Source organism: Cynocephalus volans, chromosome 2 (genome assembly GCF_027409185.1).
Source record: "Cynocephalus volans isolate mCynVol1 chromosome 2, mCynVol1.pri, whole genome shotgun sequence".
Classification (NCBI taxonomy): Eukaryota; Metazoa; Chordata; class Mammalia; order Dermoptera; family Cynocephalidae; genus Cynocephalus; species Cynocephalus volans.
The window spans coordinates 66,887,133-66,897,842 of record NC_084461.1 but is presented as its reverse complement, the minus strand read 5'-3'; the positions used below and the strand labels follow the sequence as shown (position 1 = coordinate 66,897,842).

General features: G+C 38.8%; 1 non-coding gene across 1 annotated transcript; it reads right to left on the bottom strand.

Moving 5' to 3' along the window:
• Window positions 1-9,735: 9,735 nt before the first annotated feature.
• LOC134371298 (U6 spliceosomal RNA) lies at window positions 9,736-9,840 on the bottom strand. Its single transcript, XR_010022739.1, has one exon. It is a non-coding gene; the product is annotated as a U6 spliceosomal RNA (small nuclear RNA).
• Window positions 9,841-10,710: the final 870 nt, after the last annotated feature.

The following is a 10,710-nucleotide window of genomic DNA, read 5'->3' as shown; positions in this document are numbered from 1 at the left end:
ACCTGGGTGAAACTGAGTTGGAGGGTAGCCCCTCCCATTTAAAAAAGGGGGAAATGCCATTGCCCTGCACACCAGGTTGAACCTGGTCACTCACTGGACAATCCTTACTGTTGATCTTCACAGGGCTTAATAGAGATCCCTAACTTTCAAAGTCTTTTAGTACCATTCTTTTGATGCCCTCTCAAGACTCAAGGGAGCCAAGAAAAGGTTATAAAATAGTACTGTGTTTTATCAATCCTATTCCTTAACTTATATTTTTCTTTTCTTTTTTTAAGAGAATATTTATTAGGCAACCACCTAGCAGGTATATACCGCTTTCTCAGAGTTCATCTTTTTTTTTTTTTGGCAGCTGGCCAGTGCAGGGATCCAAACCTGTGACCTTGGTGTTATAACGGTGAGTTCTTACCAACTTATACCTTTTAATGGAGGCCACTTTTTGATGACTGGAATGTAAATCACACAGGTATGCCTCAATAAGCTTAGGATACAGTTTTTTTTTTTTTTTTTTTTTTTTAATAAAAGATGACCAGTAAGGGGATCTTAATCCTTGACTTGGTGTTGTCAGCACCACGCTCTCCCAAGTGAGCTAACCAGCCATCCCTACATAGGGATCCGAACCTGTGGCCTTGGTGTTATTAGCACCACACTCTCCCGAGTGAGCCACGGGCCGGCCCAAAGTATAGTTTTAATAGTATGTATTGCAGGGGTCTCTATAAGCAATGGTTTCTACTATCTAACTTCAGTCAGAAGGAATGGTTCAAGGGTCAATTGTTGCCTTCCCTGGACTTTCACCAGAATTTAAATAATGCTATGCAGCAGATCAAGTGATGCAGGTTCCTGGCTGTCCATTTTGCAGCTAATTCACTCTGATAGGCAGGAAATGATGTTGCTCAGAATCAAATGTTCCACTGGAGTGTTACTAGACTTTTTCTATGGCTGATTGCAAAATTGATGAGACCTGCTCTGAGAATTTTCCAGGTCATGCTTCTGTATGCCAGATTCTGGCCAAGCATTGTTTCTAGGAAGATGAGTTCCATGCAATTCTGCAGACTTGTGCATTTCTTCAGGGATTCCAGCCAGGTACTAGAATGGAGGCAAAGGTGTTTCTGGAGGGAAACTCTGGCGTAGCCCAGATATTCTGCAGTCTACCTTCCCTCAGAGCAGAGTTCTCTGCAGGTTCTCATCCTGCCTAATAGAATGTCTGCCTTGCCACCTGCTTGCTTGATGGACAAGATTTGTGTATTTTCCATCAGTCAGCAAGAGAAAGTCCTAACAGTCTAGGTTCTAGGTAGAGAATACCTTGAATTGTCAATTATTTTACTCCTTTTAAAAGCTAAGCAGAGAAAAACGACATTTAGCCAAGACTGTATAAGGGATATGTTATCCATCTATTTTTGGTGAATTTTAAGATGTGTCAATAGATTATGTTACAGCACCATAAAGCTATATATTTATGTGACATTTAGTTCTCTCCAGAGTCCCCATTACTAAATTTATATTGTATGTGATGGGTTAATTTTATTTTAGGGTTTAATATTAGAAGGGAAAAAAAATCCCTTCTGAAAAACTGGTTTCCTTATTTCCCATCCCAAGAGTTATGCTACTCATTGTATCACCTTTCTTTTTCTGGTTGGCAGGAATAGAATTAATAATCATTCATAGTTACCATATTCGCCTTTGTGGCTACAGCATATGCTTCCTCCTCCTTTTGATGACTTTAGTATTATATTCCTGTTCCCTTAAATGTATTAGATAGGTGTCTCTTGTTGGTATCCATTATGTTGGGGAAATTAATCTGTAAGGGTGAAATTCCTGGATCAAAGGGCAAAAACATTTCGTAGATTCTTTGATGTATATGGTCCAGTTGTTTTCCTAAAATATCATTCTGATTGATAGTTCTACCATCACTATATATATACTCATACATTTTGGAATCTTGGCTATAGAATATATTCATATTTTTAAAAACATTTGCCAGCATTGCACATAAAATAATTTGTTGTCTTAATTTGGATTTCTTTGATTGCTGCTGAGGCTAGATTTTTTTTATATGTATTGGCTACTTTGGGACCATAATAACTAGTTCCTATTATTTTCTCATGCTAAAAAAATATTTTTCTCATCAATTTATGAGGACTTTTATATGTTAAAGTATTTAAAGTATTTACAATACGCCATAAAATAAAATAAAATAAAAGTCAAAATTTGCTTCATCACAAAGAATGAAGCAAAAAAAAATTTTTTTTTTTTTTTAAAGATGACCAGTAAGGGGATCTTGACCCTTGACTTGGTGTTGTCGGCACCACACTTACCCAGTGAGCTAACCGGCCATCCCTATATGGGATCCGAACCCGTGGCCTTGGTGTTATCAGCACCACACTCTCCCGAGTGAGCCACAGGCTGGCCCATGAAGCAAAAATTTTTAACTTTCATTTTATTTTATGGTGTATTTTAAATGTAAAATTTTAACATTTTCATTTGTAGAATTCTTCTGTTGTGTTTATGTATCTAAAAGTTTCTTTATACTGAGTTCAAATATACACTTATGTTTTCTTCTAGTCCTACAGAGGCTCACTCATTTACATCTGGCTCTTTAAAAAATGTCTTAGGGGGCTGGCCAGTTAGCTCAGTTGGTTAGAGCATGGTGCTGATAACACCAGCGTTCAACGATCCAATCCCTGTACTGGCCAGCCGCCAAAAAAAGTGACTTAGGTATAATAGAATTAATGCAAAGTAGGTTTACAGTTTAAAAAGAGCAATAGTGAGATTGGGGGTTTATAATAATATCACCTCTTCTCCATGAACAAAGTAGGTCTCCATTGACTTAGTCTTCTCTAATGACTCCTTTCCATGAAGTGTTCCAATTTTCAAAAATTTTTATAAGATTTTTTTTTTAGATGCCTTATGTTTTTGTTGCTTCTGTAAAGGTCCCCTTTTCTTTCTGAATTCTGTTAGTATATAGGAATGCAATTCACTTCTGGTGTGTGTTCCATTTGATCTTATAATCCAATCAATGATATTGTTAAATCCTATTATCAAGTTTAAGTATTTGTTGGGTTTGTATATCTATGAGGCAATTATCTGTGAATACTGACAATTTGTTTCTTCCTTTCCTATCCTATACCTTCTACATCTTTTTCTTGTGTCATTACACTGTTTCTATTCATTATTGAATAAAAGTGGTGATATTAGATGTCCTTGTCTCAAGCCCCATCTCAGGGGGAGATCTTTCAACCTTTTACCCTTAAGTATGTTTGTTGTAGAGTTTTAATACCCTTTATCAGGTAAGAAAACTTTCTCCTATTTTTAGTTTGTAGAATTCTTCTTCTTCTTATTTATTTATATATATACATATATTTTTTACCGGCCATCCCTATATAGGGATCTGAACCTGTGGCCTTAGTGTTATCAGCACCACACTCTCCAAGGAGCCACCGGCCGGCCCCAGTAGAATTTTTAAAACAGCTATTGCTATTATTGCCCATGGGAAAGACCCTTCATGCCTTTCATGCCTGAACTTTTTTTGTTTTTTTTTTGAACTATTTTAATGCCAGAATGAAGAAAAATCTGCTAATTCCTCAGCTAGTTACATAGAGTCTGGGGTTTCAGAATTTCCTGTTAAGCTGGAAACTTTCCGTGAGGCAGATAAAAAATTCAGAGATCGTGGATGTGCATTTGTAGACACATCACAAACTCTTGAACTGCACTTGGGACGGTGGAGCCCAGATCCCTTTGGGATCGCGGCCCTAGGTGAAGCCAGGCACGCCCATCCCAGTTATCCAATCAAACGCTAGTGTGGGCGTGGCCTGAAGGGATTTGGCAAATGCAAAGTCCTACATCCCTCACTGAATCAACAAGGGTGAGGTCCCGGGTGGGCCTGATTCAATCAGCTGGGCGAGACATAAGTTCTCCTTTGCAGGGGAAGTGCCCAGCTGCCTGGCAGGGTTCACGTTCAAGACCGACCCCAGAAACACAGATTCCACCATGCAGCGCGGAGCCGCCCGGGACTTCCAGGCCCAGAAGCTGCTGGAGGAGGAGAGCGCGCAGAAGGAGCGGTCCAAGGATCACTTGAGACCCTTTAGTTGCTCTAAACCAACTTTCTTTACCAGTCAGCCTACTGTTACCCTTTGGTCGCTTCTGTTCTGAATGTTGTTGGCAAACATGCAGAATGGCCTCAGGAGTGTGAGACTGACTCATCTGGTGACTGACCTGCATTATCTGCAGCTGGTGGCTGATTGCAAAATGGACAATTAAGGATTAAGACATCAAATCACAGGAAATTAATGTGAAGCACTACTGACTATAAAACCCATATAATTGCTAACATTCCTCTTTTTTTGTCATACACGTGCATCCTGCTTTTCTCTGTTATTCTATCCAGCAGAAGACCACACCCAGAACAGACAAAAGGCTGTCTGTCTCTGCCATCAGAAAATGACAAGGGTCACTGGCAGGCAAGAAAATGGAAGTAAATTCAATGAAATAAGATTCTGGTGCTGATGATAAAGAAAAATGGCATCATATTAATTTTATAAATACCCATAGTCAGTCTCTAGCACTGGCAGAGTAGGAATCTGAATCTTTGTTGCCGCCAAAGAGTGGTTTCTTTATGGCAAAATAATTTCCTCTGTGAATGTTTTCTGTGAGTTAGAACTTCATGTAACTATTTCATATGGATTCATTATTGATTTGGATGATATGGCTTCTTAGAATATAAAATTGAAGCATATTATAAGATAAATATGAATTAGAAATTAGACTGATGAGGTGGAAACAAGATGAAATTTCATAACGGTGATTAATAATTCATTTAACATCTTAGAAATTTATCTTTTGCATTTCTTCTTATGTACACTCATTTTTGAAATTTGAGTTGATTAGCTCTGAGTGAAATGAATAGTTATAAAGTTTAGGAAATCTGGTTGGATTGATTTGACAAAAATTAGTTTGAAGTCTTTCTTCCAATTATCTCCCTTCTATGAGGTTACAATGTAACTTTTGCATATCACAGACTTCCTCAAATGGTTACTTACTCTTTGATGTTTCCATAGTTAGAACACGATGACAGTTCTTTTTTATTAATCTTTCAAATCTCTGGCTATTATTTATCTGAATCTGCTGCATGTACACACTGACTCACATAATTTAAGATGGAATTGATTTAAATAAAATTTATTTAAATTTAGATTACTACCTAGGAAGATGAAATGTAATAGGTTTGATTTAACCATGATATGGTTCTCAACTCATAAATAAATGTAGTTTCATTTTTAGAAAGCCTGTATTATACATTTCAAGTGGTGATTGGTTTTGATAATTTCTCAAATTATTTTTGCTGTCTAATCAGAAAAAAGAAGCATTTGAAATGAATAGTTGTGAGTTCATTGAGAGGTTTAATCACCTCTGAGTTCGTAGATTTATCAAGGTTTTGTTTGGCATATTTTACAATTATGTTAATGTATCAACAAATACCAAAAAAAAAAAGTACATGTAAATATTTTATTCACTAAAACAAAACGTGCTGAAATTTTTCTAAAGATACACAAAAATGGTAACATTAATATAAATTGAAGAACAAGTCTTTCACCTCCACCCCTGACTCCTGGGTGGAAGGGTATAGCACAGGGGCTTAATAAGTCCTTGTGTTTGCAATCATTCTTTTGCAGACATTAACAAAGAAGATAAGAGATGTCTTGTTGCATAATCTAATTTTGCTTAAAGAGAAAAAGAAAGACAACAATTTCAGAATTTTGTCCTGGTTTGTGTAGAGGATAATAAGCTGGGTGAGTTTAGAAGCTTGTAACTAGCTCAACAAACAGATGCCAATATGGCTAAACAGTAATGTGACATGCCATCTCCACTGTGGATCTGAGTCTTTGTGCTGATCATCTTTTATTTAGAGGGCTATTTTGGCCTCTTAATATATACCTTACTGTAACTATATTACCTTTGGAAATGATTGTTTATCCAAGAGGTATCGTCCGTGTGTGTGTGTGTGTGTGTGTGTGTGTGTGTGTGTGTGTGTGTGTGTGTGTGTGAAATACTTTGAAAAAAGAAAAACTCATCAGAGCTGGGGCAAGTTCTGCTTCCGGTGGCAGCTGGCCTTGTCCTTGAGGATGAATGGTTTTGTGACTCTTTTAAAAAGGGGCACATTGTCTTAGGAAGGACAGTGGGCCTTTGCCTGCCCCATGCTGATGGAGATATTCAGCCAGAGTATTTTCTGGGTGCGCCATCTCAGGAAAGCCAGAAACACCCGGAGAAGAGCAACAAAACTGACAAGGACATGGAACAGCTTCTACACGAAGCAAGAATAAGAAATTCAAGACCCTTCTCCCTCATTATTCTCAATCCCCCAACCCCATCAGAGTCAGCAAAAGATAGAATTACTGTTCTAGAAATTGGGAAATTAAGGTTCTTCTTGGCTATTCCCTTAACTAGCTGTGTGAATGTGGGCAAGTCTTTTAACATTGCTAGGACTTGGATTCCTTATCTGTAAAATGGATTCTGTGTTTCCAGGGAACAATTCTACACCAAGGCAGCATAGGGTAGCGGTTAAGAGCTGGTTCGACTCTGGAACCAGACCATGTGAGTTTGTACCCCAGTTCTACTGCTGACTTCCTGGTAGACTTGGGAAAAGTTATTTAACCTCTCAGTGCCTAGATTCTTCATCTATACAGCAGAGATAATAGTTCCTATTTCACATGGTTGTAGGGGAAACAAAATGGGTTAGTACATAAACAGTGCCCAGCACTTAGTAAGTGCTCAATAAATGTTAGCTTTTAACACTATGAATATCTGCTACAGTTTCAGGATCTAACTTCGCACAACTGAGAATATTTAGAGGTGTCAACACCTTGGGTCCTTCTTCTTGGCCTTTCCCAGCTTAAGGGCTTTAAGAAATCAGAAATTCTCTTTGTAACTCCATTCTGTCCCTACTCCTGCCCAAGCAGAAACCCCCCAACTTTAAGATATTGCATAGGCAGGGATCAAGCCGTAGAAGCAAGAGTCTGAGCAAGAGAAGAAGAAGGGATGATAAGGTCAGAAGAAGAGCTGAGTGGGTTGTACAAGTTGTGCATATCAGAAGCCACTTACACACTAGTGAGTAGGAAGCTTGTTTCCCTTATGCAAAGTTAACAATGATAAGGAGCTTGAGCAGCTGGAGGTGTCACTATCAGGTGAGTCCTGCCCTTTCCTCTGCTCCCATCTGTCTTACTCCAACCTTCTGTCATTCTGCTATGTTCCATTTCCCATCACACTGGCCATCACTACACATCTGATGTCAAGGGAGGTATCCTGATCCCACGGCAGAAAGCACTTATCTCTTCTCAGCCTCAAGAGGCACATCATGAGTCCAAGGCATTGCCAGAGCTAAGTTCATCCTTCTGAAAAGGGTGAATGAAATGAGGTAATTTTTAAGTTGACATTTTATCAAAATCCAATGTTTGAGGGCCGGCCTGTGGCTCACTCGGGAGAGCGTGGTGCTGACAACACCAAGTCAAGGGTTAAGATCCCCTTACCGGTCATCTTTAAAAAAAAAAAAAAAATCCAATGTTTGAAAGTCCTCTATAAGACAAACAAAAATTCTTGGTGTTTTCCTTTAAGGTATACTCAAGTTCAAATATATCATTATAAACTAAGACTTATAATTTAAATAATGACATACTCCTTAGCTTAGAATGTATACTTCTTAAAGCTTTGAATTTTAGGAATGAAAGGGACTTTTGAGACCATTCGGTTCCACGTCAGCATTTTTAGATGAGGGAACTGGGATAAGGTAAAGACCTTTTTCCTTTTTCACGGGGCTACTTAGCAGAGCTGAGACACCGGAATTCTCAGTCAAGAGTTATTTTCATTACATCACAGAGGACCCCCTCCTCCAAAGTAAATTTTGTCATTACATTGTGAAGCTTTCCAGAATGTGAGCACAAGTGAAACAGTAGCATCAGCAGCTCATGCAGAATGTAGCTAGGGCCTGGGGCCGGACCGACAGGGTGGAATCCTGTCTTTCCCACTTACTAGTGTGTGATCTTGGGCAAGTCATTCCCCTGTCTGAGAAGTCACAACCTGATTGCCAATGTTTCAATGTGTTTGTAGAGTGCTCCGCTCTATATTAGGGACAGAATCAGTATTAGATTAACGTCAGTCAGCAACCATTTATGTATTTGGTGCTCAATAATTATTAACTGTTATTTCCAAAAGGCACATTATGGGTGTCTTAGTTACAGGTTCCAGCTTTGCTAAATTAAGAATATCTAGGAATGCCTATGTCCTGGATCCTTTTCTACGTTTTTCCCAACCTTAGAACTGTGAGAAATCAGAATTCTTTTCCCAATATCATTTTGTCCTCACCTCAGACCAAGCAGGCACAACCTGAACCAGTGTTCAGCCCAGTGCCGGAAAAATAAATGTTTGTGAAATTTGAATGCAGTGGTATTTCTAGAATTTTGATATAGAAATGCCTTAGAGGTGATCATCTGCTTGGAATTGGAGGTTAAGGGGCTTGAATTAAAACTGCACTTGGCTATAGGAAATAATAGTTTAAAAAGGGTTTGGTTAATGTCCTCTCAAGACAGCCCTTGTAATCACCAGTAAATGAATATGTGAATGAATGGATGAATGAAGATAGCAGAGTTAGAGGTCTGTCTCAGCAGATACCGCCACTGGGATGCAACCTCAGAGCAATACCAGAGGGGAAGGAATCTCGACATGGGATCTCAGATGGACTTATTCTACATAAATTGAGTATTTGTTTGTTTGTTTGTTTTTAAAGATGACCGGTAAGGGGATCTTAACCCTTGGCTTGGTGTTGTCAGCACCACACTCTCTCAAGTGAGCTAACCGGCCATCCCTATATGGGATCCGAACCCGGGGCCTTGGTGTTGTCAGCACCACGCTCTCCCGAGTGAGCCATGGGCCAGCCCATAAATTGAGTATTAATGTCTCATTTTTACCTGTTGACACCCTTAGGCTGGATAAGTCTGCACAACAATGATTAAATAAGAGATGTCTTCAATGACCTTGAAGGAAGACAACTGGAACATGGCCTTTGATGTAAGACCTATGACCCACAGCTTAGAAAACAAGGTTTTAAAGTGTATGTCATTCTGATAAAACTCATCACTTTCCCAACTTTCTTCTCACCAACTGTAATCCACCCAAATGGTGGTTCAGCCCTAATCCAATGAAGTAGTTAGGTTAGCAATTTTAGAATTGGAGTGCTGGCTTTCAGCTCTTGTTTTACCACCTATGTTTTACACCGGTATGAGATTAATGAGATAATGTCTCTGAACCATTTTACATCTTTTTTTTTTGGTGGCCGGCTGGTACAGGAATCTGAAAACTTGACATTGGTGTGACCAACACCGTACTCTAACCATTTCACATTTTGATATGAAAGAAACTCATATGTATGAGATATTACTGTCGTGTTTATAATCCAGAATGATCTGATGAAATAGTACATTTATTTATTTTATTTATTTATTTTTTTAAAGATGACTGGTAAGGGAATCTCAACCCTTGGCTTGGTGTTGTCAGCACCACGCTCAGCCAGTGAGCAAACCGGCCATCCCTATATAGGATCTGAACCCGTGGCCTTGGTGTTATCAGCACTGCACTCTACCGAGTGAGCCATGGGCCAGCCTGAAATAGTACATTTAGATACCTAAATGATAATGGAGTGTTAATGTTGTTAATTCATTTGATTGATTGGTTGAGGGTTTTTTTTTAAATAAATAAAATATGGAACACTTCATGAATTTGTGTGTCATCCTTGTGCAGGGGCCGTGCTAACCTTTTCTGTATTGTTCCAATTTTAGCATATGCGCTGCCAAAGTGAGCAAGGATTTGTTGGGTTTTTAACTAGACAATGAGGTGTTTTTTTTTAGTTGCTGGCCAGTGCAAGGATCCAAACCCTCAACCTTGGTGTTACAACACCTCACTCTAACCAACTGAGATAAACAGCCAGCCCAACAATGAGTTTCTAATTCACATAGGACCAGGAATTACTCATCTTCTGTTGGTTGACAAGTTCTACCTTCTTCATGGAATGCCAATCTCTACTTTTTAAAAATTTACATTTATTTCTATCTGGTACCTTGTCTGATTGGTCTTTGCTTCTGAAGACATCGGGTTATACAAAACTCTTGGCATTCCTTGCCTGATGACTGCACGAATGACTAGTGGAGTTTGAGGCAAATTTTTTTTTTTTTTTAATAAAAGATGACCGGTAAGGAGATCTTAACCCTTGACTTGGTGTTGTCAACACCACGCTCTCCCAAGTGAGCCACGGGCCGGCCCAAGGCAAATTCTTATTAGACAACTTCGTCACATAGTTCCAAAGAATCACTAGTACACATCAGTCATTAAAGTGTTGTTTTTCCTTTCAGTGTGACCACAATATTATTAAAATAGCAAATTGCTTTATTCTCTTTCCTTTCTAGAGTTGTAGTTTGTCTTCTTTGGTCTTCATGGGCAGATTTCTTTTTGAAGATTGAGAATAATTTTTCACCTGTCGTTGAGGTCTTTTCCATCTGATAAACACTGCCTTTTCAATGGAGCTGAAATATGGCTCGGTTTATTTTTGTTTCTTGTTTCTGAATTTACTCACCAACATAATTAATATTATTAGCACTGTTCTTGGAACAGAGCTTAATGGCTCGGCTTTTGTTTCTGATGCTAGGATGATTAGTTCTGGAGGAAAAAAGCTTC